The 13175-nt window shown below is 38.5% G+C and overlaps 1 protein-coding gene across 5 annotated transcripts in view; it reads left to right on the plus strand.

Annotated features, from left to right (window-relative positions):
- FRMPD4 (FERM and PDZ domain containing 4) overlaps positions 1 to 13175 on the plus strand; it is a 309704-nt gene that overhangs the window by 18822 nt on the left and 277707 nt on the right. The gene's annotated exons all lie outside the window — the stretch shown is intronic.

A 13175-nucleotide genomic window follows, 5' to 3' on the forward strand; every position in this document is an offset into this window, starting at 1 on the left:
ACTTCTTAAGCTTTAGAATAGTCAAGTAACTTTGTTGCCACAAAAAAAAAAAAAAAAAAAACCCAACCAAAACCCCATCTTTAATTATGAGAATTTACACCTTGTTCCTGAGGCTATTGGGTGTTCCAGACCAGTTCATGTTGGCTAATGCAGAATACCAGATGTCCCTGATAAGCAGATCTGGGAAACCATTTGGCAGTAGCTAGTAGAAAATACCAGGCATAATGGTGTTGCAGAATTTCTGCCCTTCTCTGGAGTTTGCGTATTTCACATCCCTTCTGAAGGCTGGAGGTCTGAGCCAACATCTGTCGCTCCTGAACTACCAGGCATTCGGGTGTTTCAGGGAAAAAGAATTTAGTCGCAGATACAAAAATGAAATTGGAGCTGTGAAGAATATAACGTCTGACTGTTGAGTAGTTGTAATTAGCTGGGGCATCTGCCTATGAAAGGGAATCCTTGGTTTCCAGCCCCTTTCCCTACATTTAGCTGTGGCTTTTATTCTGTGACATTCTAACACAGTCATGCAGAGCAGAGCCAAGGCTTAGGGCTCCCAACAGCCAGCAGTGTCTGCAGCTTCTCTCTAACATTGCCTTATTCTGGTAACAATTTCCAAGTCATTCTTATGGACAAAGGTGCCTAAATTATGTTCCTCCCTCCCTTTCTCAACTTCTGCCTCTTTCTAATCTCATGTTTTTTAGCATATATCCCAACTGTTCCAAGGAAGAACAGGTGAATTTATTTGCTCTTTTTCAACCAAGGTTTAACGTTTTCCCAAATACTTTTAATAGAGGATAGTCACAAATTTCCATTTTGTGTAAAATAAAGCCAAATAAAGTGTTCCAAATCCAGCAAGGCTACAAAAAACCCCATATATTTTGACATCTTCTACCAAAATAATGTAAGAAGGCTATGCTACTGGCAACTGTAGCTTTCTCAAAATAGACGTTCTCTGCACTGCAACATTACGCTGGAAAAGTAAGCTACTGTGCTGTTGGCTCCCCCCCCCCCCCCTCTTATTCTTTGATGCCAAAGTCAATATGGACAAATAACCTAAACTCTTGCTTTTATTGTACAAATGAATATAAAAATGATTAAAATGCATTCTAAGCTTGAAAATGAAGACCTCTTATGCCAGACTTATGCAAATATGAACCTTTAATGTCACTCTTTTTTTCCCTTACTGAAGGTGCTGGGCTATTTGTTCTGTTACATGTGATGGTTTTCCAGAGCTAAAATTAACATAAGGATGGGCTTAAAAAATTAGCTGGAAGCTATTTTTGGGCCGTCCTTGGAAACTGAGTACTTGGTCTTTTGTGTTGAGCAGTGAAATAAGATAAATCACTCTCATGAATACTGATCTGGGTTATTTCTATAGCGTGTTTCACCACAGCGAGCAATAATGTTCAGGTTGCAAATGCTTTCTTTGCAGCTCTGTGTAGTTTTTTGGGAAGGGGAGACTGCAAACAGTGCTTGGGTGGCTGAGTTTGGGTGGTCTCCATGTCACCCTACTGTGGTTGTACTATATGCTCATAAAGCCAGAAAAGGGAGCAGAAATGAAGACCTTTTTTTTCTAAGGTGCAAGTGTTAGATCCATGAGGCTGATCTGGAGACGTGGAAATACTGAGGTTGCACATGTTAAGTTGGGATGCCTTACTCTTTAGACACATATACGTGAAGAAATAACAAGCCTGATGTCCAGAAGAGAGGAAACGGGTGCGGTGGAAGAAGCAAAAAGGCTAGGAAAACCAGGTTGGCATAAGGACTTCTAAAGTAAAACCAGATTATTATGTCTTAAATGGTTTACTAAGCCTGTTATTTGAAGTTAAATTTAGTGTATTTGGTTTGTAAGATCAGTAGGGTTTCACATGAATTAAGAAAAATTTCTATGTCATTGCACAGACCAGATACATTGGACATGCATGACCTTTACAGTTGCTAGGGCTTATTCAAATGTGGTTTATTAATGTGGTTGGGTCTTATTGGAGGTCTTATAGAATGTTTGTAAGGACTTTTTTTTTTTTTTTTTTTATAAGCATGCTGATTTTTAGAGTTGCTAGTTTAAAAAAAATATATCTACTTTTAAAAACTATTATTTTCTTACGATAAGATGCAAACATTGTATGGGGATCATAGGTAGTACTGAAACTAATTGCTAATGACAAATATGTGAGGACACTGAGCTATTGATTAAACTTTGTAAAGTGATCTTGATGTAGGCAGTTGGTATTTTGGTAGCAAAGAGCCATTGGCAGGTGCACAAACTGCTTCCTAGTCAAATTAGGAGACTGCTCAAGAGTTTTCTAAATGTTTTCTGAAACTTTTAACTTTGACTGCATTAGCTTATTCAAGGAGTCTGATGCAGCCGATTAGTATCTTTGAAAAGAATAATTGTAAAAGCAAAGCTGCAATCTTATTAGCCCTTTTCATTCTTGGGGGGTTTTTGTTTTGTTTTCCTATTTATCATTGGGATAGAACTCCAAATTTCATGTCTGCAGCTATTTGCTTTATTGCCTTAGATGTGCCATTTCCAATGTTATGCTCGTAGACCTAACAAGCTAATCCACTAGACTAAATCAGAGCTGTCATTTTGAAGCTACTTGGCTGAAGGCTCTTTGAAATCAGTTTAGAAAGCTTCAAGACTATTTTTGTTCCCCTTTTAATTTTTAGAGATGTGTTGATGTGTTATGCTGTTAGTAGTCCCTGGAAGGGATGTTATGGAAAGGTTCCCTTTCTCAAGACCACTGGAGGTTAGATCGCAAATGGACATGATTTGTATTTAGGAACTGTGCCAGTCTGAAGGCAGACTGGGAATGATTTAAGGATGCCCCTTTTCCTGACACAAATTTTTCTTAAACTGTGTAATACTAAATTTGGTGAAAGTATGTTTTAGTGCTTAAATGAGGAAAGTTGATCCTTTGGAATGGCAGTCCATGCTGACATTGCATAATATAACAGAAAGGCACCATTAAATTAGGAGTGCTAGAATAATTCTTGTCTCATCATACAGCTTGCTTACTGTCACTCACAGAAGCTTTCAGGACTGTGGAGTATTTACATGTGCTGTGCTCTAGAAAAGCTGTGCTCCTACAGTGTTAATGATCTATTCCTGTCTACTTGGGTTGCTCTGTTAGAGATTAAGGAGGAGGTGATTGAAGCATAAGTGTGAAACCATTTCTGCTTGTTTGTTTTCCCCTTTTCCCTTGATGAGGACCGAGGCTATGAAAGATCTATGGTGAGCTGCCAAGTGATGTATCAGTGACCCAAGGAGGCATGAGATTTTTCCCTCAGTATTTCTATATCCCATGGGCCTCATCCCATAAGAACTTTGAGGTCATATGTCAGGAAGGATTTGATCATCCATATATCAAGATAGTGTTGGGCTAATGACAGCAAACGGTGGTGACACAGATTAATTTCACAGTCTTTAACAAGTAAATGAAATAAGTTATAAACCAGATTATTGCCACACTGGCTGTGCTCATGTTATGTATCATGTTTTAGAATCATAGAATTATAGAATAGTTTGGGTTAGAAGGGACCTTTAAAGGTCATTTAGTCCAACCCCTCTGCAATGAGTGGGGACATCTTCAACTAGACCAGGTTTTTTAGAACCCGGTCCAGCCTGACCTTGAATGTTTCCTTGAATTTTGTCTTAGAAGATCCATAAGACAGCTTTCAAGTTTGTGCAACATGATACCTCCAAAGTACTAACTTACAAGTAACTGTAGTTAGTTAATAAAATGCTTGGTTAATGGCAATTGATAGCTGTCAAGGCTGATCGGGTTAGAAAAGGTAATTGATGGGCTGCCAGCTTTAGAGTGAGCTTTGGCTCCTATCAAGTCACAATGCAATTGCAATTCCAAGTGCTTCTTGAGAGATCTTGGAGAAAAATCCTGGGGTTTCTCAAGACAAATTTAAGAATGATGCATGACAGAGGGATTAGATCTTCCACACTCTTTTTCCCTGTTTTCCCCAACATTTTCTGACTGAAGAGAGTTACCAGTCATGTTGTTCTTGAAACATCTGAGTGAGGATTCTCTGAGGAGTAGTAGGTTGTGTGGATAATACAGCTCTGTTGTCTCTGCTGAAATATATATTGATTTGAAGCAGTGTGGAAGATGACTAAACTGTAAACAGGGAACGTACTACCTGAGCAGGAAAAAAGGTGTGTAGTTTAATATCTGGGTAATGTGTTCCTGCTTGCTGTCTTGATTTATTCTGTTAGTCTGCTGACAACCTTGTACCTTTTTGTTTCGATGGACTTTATTGATCACCTCACTTTTTTAAATGGCAGGTTTTTGAATTTTGTAAAGATCAGCATGTAGGTAAGTTCGGGCCTTCTAGAGTTACTGCTTTTATATTATGCTGTATGTTTGATAAAAGAGGGTGATGTGTTCCTGGAGCAAGTTAACACAAAGTTGTTAATTGGTTGCTGAACATCATCTTCCAGTTGCAGCTGAAGAAGTCACTGATGCCTATATAGCCCCAAAGTGCTTGAGCCTCTTCCCTCTGTAGGTCAGAATGACCTGGGTCAATTTACACCATTCCAAAATAAATCTTTTACATAATTACCAACAGTGAACCAGCAGACTTGGAGGGATTTTCTAGGGAATGAGGATGCAGAAATATGTGGTAAGATTTCCTGCAGATCTCCTTTGCAGAGGCAGATCTGATAGGATCTTGCATGGAAGGAATAAGTTGTTTTCCTCCTCATCTGGTGCAACTTGAAGCTGATGAAGAGTTTTTGCCTGCAGTCCTGCTGTAGGCTAGTAAAGCAGCACTGTTTTTTTAATAAAATAATTTGCCTGAGAATTTCTGGCATTACTTTACTTTCATTCTCATCTTTACACAAGAATAGCCAAGCTTATGTGCTCTCCATTTAAATTCTGCACTTTCTTCGGCTCCGACTTGGAAGTAGAATGTGTGCCTTAAGCATCCGTTCTTTGCTTCTCAATCTTTTTTTTTTTTTTTTTCTCAGAATTAATACCACTCAGTTAAAGACATTTCAGACCATACCTGGAAAAATAGCTTTACGTTCTGAAAAAGGCCATGAGTGTGCTGGAGTCGTCCATGAAAGAGCAATAGGGAAAGTGTACTGAAGACAATAGGAATGGTATTAATTTTATGCACACAGAAAATCCTGGGGTTTATATGGATTAGTATTCAAGGCACAACTTGCAGTGTCTTTTTTTTTTTTTTTTTTTTAATCCTGAATATATAGTAGCAACATCAGCTATAAGCAGGTAGAAATTGGAATTTAAGACTAAATTAGGAAGATAGCTGAGGAGGAAATGGCAAAGCAAGTGGAGATGATGAGGAGATAGAGGAAAATGACCAGTGTGAAGAAAAATGTAATCGGTTATCCTTAGAGTACACCTGTTCTTGTCCTGCTTGTACTCACTGGTAGTAGCCTTTTAAAAGTAACTGCTATAAATCACCTGGAATGGGTTATGCTAAATTGCTCCAGCTTTTACAAACCCTTCTTGCGGGATCTTGCCTCAGAAGCCTTCCTAGGGAGAGTTCTGGTGAGATGTGCTTGTTTGTACACATTTTTACTACCACTTTAAAAAGAAATGTTGGCAAGCCCTGGAAGAAAACTAATTACATCTTTGCAGTGGAGATCTTATTACGATTGTGGATGACATTGCCTTTTGTTTTTGGAGTAAAAAATAGAAATTGGTGGGGAACTGTTAAGTAGGAAGCAGGGACTGCATTGTGGCAATGGCTCTTAAATTATTGCTTCAAGAATGTCACTTGCTGGTGATTCAGGATACAGTGATGACAGGGGAGGGTTATTCCAGATGGATGGAAAAGATTAAACAGCATGCGGAAGGAATGAAATAAATGCATGTTGGGGAGAGAAATAGCACGGTCAGAATGAGAGTTTAAAGAGAATGAGATAAAAATCAACCCATTTCTAGTATTGAGGCCAAGTTGGCACCCTCTTGACTCATTAAACTGTTCTTTTGAATCCAGAAATTGGCTCTATAAAATGTCACATCATCAAACAGCAAAAGGACATTAAGACAGGGGATCAGGGCTAACAAATTATAAGCAAAAGCTCCAGCTATTTTAGTTCTACCCATTCAGTACAGCTTTAAGTTGGAAACTTAATTAACCATCTTTGTGTTTTGCTGACGTTTGTATATATGCTGTATTTCCATTCTTATGTGTCATCAAGCGGGATAGTCATTTAATCTTAATGCATACAGAATCATAGAATGGTTGAGGTTGGAAGGGTACTTGTGGAGTTTGTGAAGTCCAACCACTTTCTCAGAGAAGGGTGAGCACACAGTTGGTTCCTCACGACCATGTCAGATAGGGTTTAAAATGCCTCCAGGGGTAGACTCCACCACCTTTGTGGGCAACCTGTGTCAGTGTTCAACCAAACTCATTGCAAGAAAATGTTTTCTTCAAGTGAAATTTGCTGTATTTAAATTTGTGTCCATTGCCCCTTGTCCTGTATTTAAATTTGTGTCCATTGCTCCTTGTCCTGTATTTAAATTTGTGTCTAGTGCCCCTTGTCCTCCCACTGGGCACCACTGAGGAGAGTCTGGCTCTGTCATCTTTACTCTCCCCATCAGGTATTTATATACATGGATACACCCCTTTAAGACTTCTCACCAGGCTGAGCAGTCCTGAATCTCTTAGCCTCTCCTTGTTTCTCAGATGTACTTAATCATCTTTGTGACCCTTTGCCGGACTTGCTTCAGTATCCCTATATCTCCCTTGTGCTGGACTTGCTCCAGTATCGCTATATCTCCATTGTGCTGGAGAGTCAAGACACTTGACCCAGCACTCCAGGTGTGCCTCACCAGGGCCAAGTGTTGCAGCAGGATCTGCTGCCTTGACCTGCTGGTGTCACTACTTCTAATTTGGCTTGAATGTAGACATGTCTGTAAACTGAAGCACTTCAGTGCTTCTTGAGAGCTTTCACCTCGGGGCTGTTATGCCATAAACCAGGCAGTGCTGTGTGAGCTGGTAGTTTCCCTGCTGCTCACATGCCGTGTGTTGACTCTTCAGGAAGCTGAAAGAAAGGCAAATTGTGGTTTCAGCTTCTACATGTGCTCAGCTTCCTACAGGGAAACTTCAGCACCCGGATCTGTTCTGAACAGATCTGGGTACCAAAGGGCGTGAAGTAGCAGGATGTCAGGGATCTGGGGTAGGTGAAGCATGGCCACAGCTCCACACAGGTGACAGTGCTGTAGAGGGAAGGGTTTTTCTGATGTTAACATTTAAAATTTTAATGGCCTGTGAACTTATTTTGAGCAGTGCTGACCAGCCTGTGAACAATTTTTTCCTTATCTCAAAGTTCTTTCTCAAATGAAAAGACGTGTAAAATGCTTATTCATTTGGGATTTATTGCAGTATTGAGGCTTGCATCCTAAGAGTGTCCCTCTGGTCCAGATCAGTCCATTAACTCATAGTAAATTTCTATAAGCTTCTGTATTACCTTTTAAAATATTTATTTATTTTTATCTTTTTAATATCTTTTTTATGTTTTTTTTTATTTTTATTCATAGCTGGTATGCCTTCCCTTTTAACTTCCATTTTCATTGGGACTTAACAATATATTCTTGTCTTTTTTTTCAATGTTTCTTTTTATCAATTGGAATTCTATTCTTTTGCTTTAAGTCTATCCCAGCAAAAAGAATCCCCAGGGAAACAGCTGAGGGATTTACAGAAGTTATTACTCATGTTTGCTTTGAATTGGGAGTTGGGTAAGAAATTTGTTCAAAGCCTTTGTTTTTACATCTGAAAGAGAAAGATGCTTCTGTCACTCTCTTCCTGGTTTTCTGAAGAATCTATGTGTTTGATAGCTGCCAAATGCTTACATTATAATGTTGATGATGTAAATCAGGGGAAAAAATATTACTATTACTGAATTAGCAAAGATTAATATTGGAAGTAAGGTGGATTTTCTTTTTTTAACCTGTATAAATTCTTTAGGAACTAATAAACTCATAAAATGTTAGCTCACTAACTTCTTGATACCACCCGTCAAATGATGGTAGCCGGTAGCCGCTGGTGCCTCAGGGGGCTTGCTATAGCAGTCGCTCGAGACTGACCCAGGAACTGACAGTCTTGCTCAGAATGTGTGGGTTAAAGCCCTTCCTGAATCTTTGTTGGCAAAGTTAGGCCTTCCTCATAGGAGAAGGAAAACTCCTATCTTCAGACCCGGGCTGATGGAGCTCATCTGGCCTTGTATGGTCTTCCATCAAAGAGAAGGACACTCTAACAAAACCTACAACCTGCGGACTTTGCTGTCACCATCCTAGCTAACTAGGCTGTGCCAGTTAAACCTCAGGTTTAAAGGGTGGGGTCAGTTCTGTGCATGCTGTGCCTCACCTAAAAAATCCACTGAGCATGCTGGAAGGGCTTACTCTCACTTGTCTGTATGGACAGGCGAGGGTTGAAACGGTCGGAGACAAGGTGCTTGGGAAGCTGCAGATTCAACCTTGCATGTGGGCAGACCAGTGCATGGGTAGCTCGAGATTACGCAGGAGATGACAGTCCTGGCCAGACACTCCCTGATTGCCTCAGCAGTCTTTTCCAACCAGATTTGCATATCCCACATACCCTTGGTCATCGTGCTTGTAGTCAGTGTGGTTAAAGCCCTTCCCAAATATTAGCTCGCAAAGCCAAGCCGTCAATCAATCAATCAACTGATTTTACAATTTAAATGAAGGTGTCAGCATAGGAAAACTCTGACAGAAAACTTGTTAAAGTGGTATGAGATCTAATAGCCTTGTTGGAGGTCAGTACAAAATTGCAGGTTTGACTGCATTAACCAAGTCTTGGTTGAAATGAACACAAATGCATTAAGAATGTGATATGATAAACCATTTCTGCAAAAGGAACTGTCTTATAATGTTAACAACATTCGTATTTAGCACAAGAAACCCAAACTGATGCAAAATACTGGTACCTAATGAAGCCTTAACCTCTTTTTTATCCAAAGATAGGAAGCAATTGACAAAGGAGTTTAAAATACTTAGCACTTGTTTTCATAAGTTAATTTCATTTTGTTATGTCCTCACATCTTCACTTTTAGACTCCTTATGTTTGAAATAGTACGTTGGGGTTTTTTTAAAACTTTTTTAGTATGATTTGTTTTTCAATAGCAAAAAAAAAATTAAAAAGATTTGTTGGGATAACCTGGAAGTGCTGTATGATAAGAATGTCCATCTTTTTTTGTTAAGAACACTTTCTGCATTGCTCAGTGAAAATAAATTACTCTGAGCAATTTCTGCTTATGTTATGTCAAAACTGGCGAATCACAATACAGAGCAAAATGTTGACAGAGCATCTTTGGCTTTACGTGCACAGTCCTTGTTTTTTTTGTTTTTTTCTTTCATGGCGTTCCTGTGTTTCTGTCTGTGTGGGTGGGATAGTTCTTTGACAAAGATTAGCTGCTCAGTATTTCATTTTGCCCACACCACCTCTGCTGCAGATTACCTGTGTCCATATTCTGCAGTGTGTGTAGGATTGCTTGTTTCCACAAAGCTGCTCTGGGGTGCTCTTGTCATTGTATCTGCATACTTAAAACTATAATGAATTTATTCTACACTGCTGCTGTAAGATTAGACAGCTTTTTATTGTCTGTTTACAGAAGGAGAATTGAGGTATGGAATGATTAAGGCTAAGTCAGTTGAACTTCCATGTCTTCGTGTGCACTGTGGAACACATCTGATTTTTCACAGCACTTGATGTTTTTGTAGCCCTCTCCAAATAATGACAAACTTGGTAGTTGTTGTGTCATTACCTATAATCCCCTTCAGGTCTGGTCAAAAATATGTTTTTAAAATACGTGTTTTCCATTATCTTAGGCAAATGCCAGAATCCTTTCTGCCAAGAGAAGGCTTTGTTCCAGTGCTTGGCCATCTTTCCTTTATGTGATCAGTGTTGTTACCTCTGTAGGAGTTGCAACTGCTTAGCTCTTCTGCAAGAAAAAGCCTCCATTCAGCATCTGCCAAGGAAAAGACCCACAGCTGTAGGTTGTAGACACTTTTGCTCAAATGATATGGGAGATCCTATATAATTGTCCTGATTATTCTGTGGATCCAAATTTACCCACTTTCTGTCCGTCCTTCCTTCCATGCATCCTTCTGACCTTTTATTAAATACATCATCCACTGTATCTTTTTATTAATAATTAATTAACTGTTATAACTTATAATAATAATTTTATTATATTTTATTATCCTTTTATTAAACATGTCATGCAGTAATCTTTTCATATGTCATATATTGAATCTTAAGATCCAAAATTTGAGTAGCTGACTGTTAACGTTCTCTGTTTGTAATGGAGATAGAAAATGTAGGAGCCTTTTAGACTTCACAACTGCTCGCGATTGCATCTTTTGACTCCAGGCTACTCCCCGCTTTATTTTGTTTCCAACTTCTACCACTACTAGAGTTCCCAGGTAAGGGAACAGCAAGATACAAAGTATTGACAGCAACCTGATGTCAGAAGATACCTGTTTCCTTGACACTTCATGCTACTTTTCTCTAACCCGCATTTGTGTTTATGCCTCTGCCACCTTGTCTCCTCTCTGCATGCCGCTGAGTTACTGTTGCAGCACTGTGTGCTCAGTTCTTGTGCCATTTGCTGCAATGGCTTGTGGTCAAGAGGATGAGCAACCATTAAGCGAAATCCAGCTCAGCTGCTTCATCTTAGAAGTGAAACACCCTCAGTAGCTCTCTGGGACTAGTGCATGCCTTATTCAAAGGATGCGTGGATGGCAGGTAAAGAAGTATATGATACTTTTCTTCATTTGCTGTCAGAAGAAAAGAGTGCTGCAAGCCTCCCCAAAAGGATGCCCATCAATAAGATTCTTTCCTGCCACCTACTTTTCCATCTTAAAAAGGCTGTGAACTTAATTACGTTTTCAGGACAACAGCAGCCATGCTGCTTCAGATCAAGGAGTCTGATTAGCCTAGTTAGCAAAACTGTATTTACCTTGCATAGAATTAAAAGTCTATAAGCTGTGTGCAGTGAAATGCTGAGGTACTTACTGGGAAGGGGGAGGAATATGGAAAAGCATAAAAATATTTCTTGCTTCCAAAAATCAACCCTGGGAGAAAGGATATAATAAGGATGGAGAAAAGCCTATTATATTTTGAGGTACGTATGATGAAATTGTGCAATAAAATACAGACTGTGTTACACATAAAAAAAAGCTGTGTGGACTCTCCCTGCTCACTTTTCCTTCTTTTTTTCTTTTTTTCTTTGTGTGTGTGATCCTTTCTGAGGAGCAAATATTTTAATATTGCTGGGGGGTGGTAGTTACTGGCCTAACCATAGTGATATGGCTAATGACAGAAGTAAGATTATTCTGCTGCACTTTCAATCCATATCTTGTTTTCTGTTTCCATGGATATCTCAGATTCAGGAAGAAGGCTAATGTAGAATTAGCATTTCCCAATGTATGAGTAACTGTACAAGAAAATTTCTGTTGAGCTTAATAACTGATTCCTCCTTTTTAAAGAATCTGCATTTGTAGCTTCAATACTGTATTATTAGCTGTATGACTATAGTGATTTATTATCACTAATATTTTTTGTAGTATAAAGTAATATGATTTAATAGCACAATATTCTGAATTACATGGAGCTATAAATCCAATACAAAAGCTACTGGTAGCATCCTTTATAGAGGAAAACTTAGTGAAGGCATTTGGCTTTGAGTTCAGTTGGTCACGGTACTTAATTGTGGCTATCACTGTACTCCCTCTCACAAGAACTTAACTTTTATTGAAAAAACGTTGCAGCACACATAATAATTATTGTGGGGTTACACATGTTTTAAGATCTTGTTGAAATAAAGTACTATAATTATTCAGTTTTATTCACAGAAGCAGGTTTCTTTTTTTATTACATAAGTATCTGCAGATCTTGGAGTTTGTTCTGTGACCTGTTGGGGTTATTTATCTTGTTTCTTGTATGGATTAGAGCTCGTGTCCTTTAATCTGTATTTGCTGAGAAGCTGCCAAATTGCCTCTTCTGCACCAAGCTTTCTTTTTTTTTTTTTTTTGTGTGTGTAATCCATGTTCTGATTGATGTATTAAAGGTTTTGTAGAAAAAAAAAATAAGCCATCTGTATCAGTATTTGCTTATGAATCATATTTTATGCTGCATTCATGAAATATATGTTACAACCTTATAAACGTTCAGCTGCTGTATATAAGAATATGTACTTAACTGAGTGTTTAAATGTGTTTTAGCATGTTAGGATAGGCTAAATGAGGTGCCTTTTTCATCTGCGTCTTCCCTCTGTTGAACTGAGGCTTTGAGATCCAACTGCGTAAAGCATTGACAAATTGACAGAGATTAAATAAATCTGATTTATTTAATTTTCTTGTGTGTGTAAGTAGGTCTGAAGGACTGAGAACAAGGAAGCTGCTTACAGTACAGAAAGTCTTCTGAAACACTGGAATAAATGTTGCTGATATGAGATCTGATTCTGTACCAGAAGATTGATTAAAAGAATTGACTTCAGCATCACTAGAGCTTGTGTGAATGAAGTCAGTGCTAAGCCTTGATGACAGAAGAATGCACCCAAATTGCCCTTTCAGATCTTAAGTACTTATGTAAAACCAGAGGTTCACAATTCAAAATTTCAATGGGAGACAGACTCCTTTCCACAATTACACCAGTAGCAGTTTTGAAACTGCTTTGCTGCTTAAGGTTACACGCTCTCCTGTCTCCCTTGTAAGAACATTAGTGACAAAAATAGGCAAGTTTATCCCGAGTTTGTAAAATATTTGCTTAGGCAAATTTGAAGCCAGTATTGCTGGAATATAGCTGACTAAGTCAGGAAGGAAAGATACCAAAACAGACCAGGTAGAAGACATCACGTAGAGCAATGATACATTAGATTACACTGAAGTATTTCAAAGTACAATCTGGTTAGTCATTAAGACTTTGCTTCAAACTTTTCTAAGAGGCAAAATGTTTTATTCTTTGTTAAAATATCAGAAAAAAAACGTGTTTTAAGAAGTCTTGAAATTATCCATGCTGTGCATGTATGCATATGTATATGATTTCCACTTTCTTCCTTATTTATAATGGATTTGTGAAGTCTTCCTCATTGTTATAATTTGTTATGCTGTAAGCCTCAAGTAGAATCACAACCCCCTTTTTATTATGCTGTCCAAATAAATTAATATTTA

This window comes from Neopsephotus bourkii, unplaced genomic scaffold (genome assembly GCF_033783945.1).
Source record: "Neopsephotus bourkii isolate Nb327-2 ecotype Australia unplaced genomic scaffold, CSIRO-AGI_Nbou_v1 NB_1234, whole genome shotgun sequence".
Lineage (NCBI taxonomy): Eukaryota > Metazoa > Chordata > Aves > Psittaciformes > Psittacidae > Neopsephotus > Neopsephotus bourkii.